The 3,068-nt window shown below is 40.1% G+C and overlaps 1 pseudogene; it reads right to left on the reverse strand.

Annotated features, from left to right (window-relative positions):
- Positions 1 to 2,334: 2,334 nt before the first annotated feature.
- On the reverse strand, positions 2,335 to 2,660 carry LOC100347347 (FUN14 domain-containing protein 1 pseudogene; annotated as a pseudogene).
- Between the last annotated feature and the right edge of the window lie 408 nt (positions 2,661 to 3,068).

Raw genomic sequence — 3,068 nt, forward strand, 5'->3', positions numbered from 1 at the left:
AAACTGGTCTAGCGTTCAAGCAACATAACGGTAGCAAAAGCCTGAAAGTCTTGGTAGTTACATCTCGGACTAGATGGAGACAATTCCCTTTAAGTTACAACATCATGGTTACACAGAAAATCAATGTTCTAAAGAAAGTAAATTCATACTATACTTCTAAATCTTTTCAAGTGAATTTTGCTTCTTGGTGAAGAAGGGGCCAAACTAATAATTAGAATTTTTGGAACAAAAATGGATGTGTATTCAAAGTTAATACTATAAAGACCCAACTATACATATCCTCAAAATAATGAGTTCATCTCAGTCTGCAGACAAATACAACAAATAAACAAATTAGAAGCTTATACACAAGAAGATTTTTTATAACTACACACATCAAAAAGGAAACAAAGCTTTCCACTGTGTTTTGCCTTTCCTTAGAAAAGCTTTCTATGAAATGTACAGTCATTATGTAAGTAAAGTAAGAATTGCAGGAAAAACAGTATAAAAATGGGTTTTCTATTCCATCAGCAGAATCCATTTAATATCTTTAATAATTTTGTAATTTCTAAAGCTTTTCACACAAGGGCATTGTGGTTCTTCAGGTTGTTGCAAATATATCTTCAAAAGCAAAAAAATCTGGGGGCTAGTGCTGTGGCATAGCAGGTTAATCATTCACCTACGTTGCAGGCATCAAATATTGGCTCCTCCACTTCTGATCCGGCTCCTGCTAATCATCTGGGAAAGCAGTGGAAGATGACCCAAGTGCGTGGGTCCCTGTATCCTTGTGGGAGACCCAGAAGAATCCCCTGGCTCCTGGCTTCAGATGGGCCTAATTCCGGCCATTGCAGCCATCTGAGGAGTGAACCAGTAGATGGAAGACCTCTCTCTCTCTGTCTATATCTCTGCCTCTCAAATAAATAAATGAATATTAAAACAAAACAAAACAAAAGTCAGTCCTAATATAGAAGCTGTAATACAATTTTTTAACTTTTATTTAGTAAATATAAATTTCTAAAGTACAACTTATGGATTACAATGGCTTCCCCCCCCCCCATAACTTCCCTCCCACCCGCAACCCTCCCAACTCCTGCTCCCTCTCCCATTCCATTCACATCAAGATTCATTTTCAATTATCTTTATATACAGAAGATCAATTTAGTATATATTAAGTAAAGATTTCAACAGTTTGCACCCACACAGAACATAAATAGAGACAAAGAGGGGCATTATATAATGATTAAGGGATCAATTCAACAGGAAGATATCAAGATTATAAATGTATATAAATGTATACAGGGCACTGGTTTATTTAAAAGATATGTTAAGGGACTTAAAGGGAGACTTAGACTCCAATACAATAGTACTGGGGGACTTCAATACACAAATCTCAGAAATAGACAGATCAACAGGACAGAAGATCAACAAGGAAACAGTAGATTTAAACGACACTATAGCCCAAATGGATCTAACAGATACCTACAGAACTTTTCATCCTGCACTTAAAGAATTTACATTCTTCTCAGCAGTACATGGAACCTACTCTAGGATTGACCACATACTAGGCCATTGTTGCTGTTGATTTCTTCTGAGAGGATTCATTGTAAGAGGAGGAGCGTGGTGGGGGCAAGAGGTGAGGTGTCACCACACAGACCCCAGGTGTCGGGTGAAAGTGGGCCTGAGGCAAGCAGCCCACAGACTCATTTATTTCAGTTGCTACAGCTGTTTATCTAGCCAAGGCCAGCCAATCCGGTCAAGGGGCGGTCTATGCCCTAACCAATCACAGCCGGTTGCCAGGCAGTTTCCAAAGCCATCCAGTCAGAGCCTGTTGCCAGGCAGTTTCTGTTGTCAGCGGCCATCTGGGCATGACCTTTTCACCTCAGTGGCCATCTTGGCATGACCTTTTAACCTTCTCATTCCACCATAGGCCATAAAGCAAGTCTCAGCAAATACAAATCTTTAATGTTCACTACTATACTGTAAAGCACAAAAAATAACATCTTATTGAAACAGAGGCTAACATTTCATTGGGCAAGAAGTCCAACAGATTTTTTTTCTCTTCCAATCTGCATCTAATGGTGATATTTTATAGATTAGTTTCTAAAGAGACACATTAAAAAATGATGGAAGCTACATTTTGCTCAGGAATGCTGTTATTCCTATACTACGTAGGTTGTTTGACAGTAGATATTAGTTTGCCAAACTTTAGATTGCATAATACTAAGTTCAGTTCTGTCTAGCTGGCTGTTTCCTCTTGCCCTGGAGACTCTGACAGCACCTACTGTTTAGAGAGCACCCTGTCACCTGTCCTTCCTTGCTCAAATTTGAATCCACTGTGGTAGAATCTTCATGTCCTTAAGATGCAAGGACTAGCAAAAAGCAACCCGCAAAAGTACTGGATATCACAATGTGCTGTGTGATAAATTTTGTTACTTCTTTGATTTATATTGTTGATTTCAGGTGCTACTTTATTTGCTCATTTCTTAATCTGCCTTTTAATTTGTTTGCATTCTTTTCAACTTCCAGTCAACCTTCACACAGCCACTGTGAGTGGCAATCTGAAGGATATGAAAACCACCACCTACTGAAAGTTTTCCAACTTTCTGGAGCAAAGCTCCTGTACACCAGTTAGTTACTCTACCCATCACAATCTGGGTAGCTTCTGATTATCTTTCTACCATAGGTCCTGAGTTGTGGCCAAACACTCCATTCTGCCACTGGTGTCTTCTTGCATATCTAGTTAAATCCAGCACTTCCTAAGAGTTGTCATCACTTTCATAGTCTTGGGGAGGAGGGGTTCCAGGTCTCCATGATACCTCCCCACCTGCTCTTCTCTCCCCTGCACTTTTAGAATCTAATTCTTGCTTCTCTGAGTTGCATATGTCACTGGAGGAAAAGCTGTGGAAGCCATGAAGTTCTTGTCTTCACATAACAAAGTATTCAGGCTTGAGACAGAGCCAAGTGATAAGGTTTTATTGGGGATAGGGGATCCGTCAGCATGGAAGGGACAGAGAAAGTGTGACCAGTCCCTCGGATTGGGGGAGAGCAAGGTTACGTGGTTGAGTGGAGAGAATACACCTGGGCAAACC

This window comes from Oryctolagus cuniculus, chromosome X (genome assembly GCF_051225735.1).
Source record: "Oryctolagus cuniculus isolate XC-2025 breed Fujian yellow rabbit chromosome X, ASM5122573v1, whole genome shotgun sequence".
In the NCBI taxonomy this organism is placed as follows: Eukaryota; Metazoa; Chordata; class Mammalia; order Lagomorpha; family Leporidae; genus Oryctolagus; species Oryctolagus cuniculus.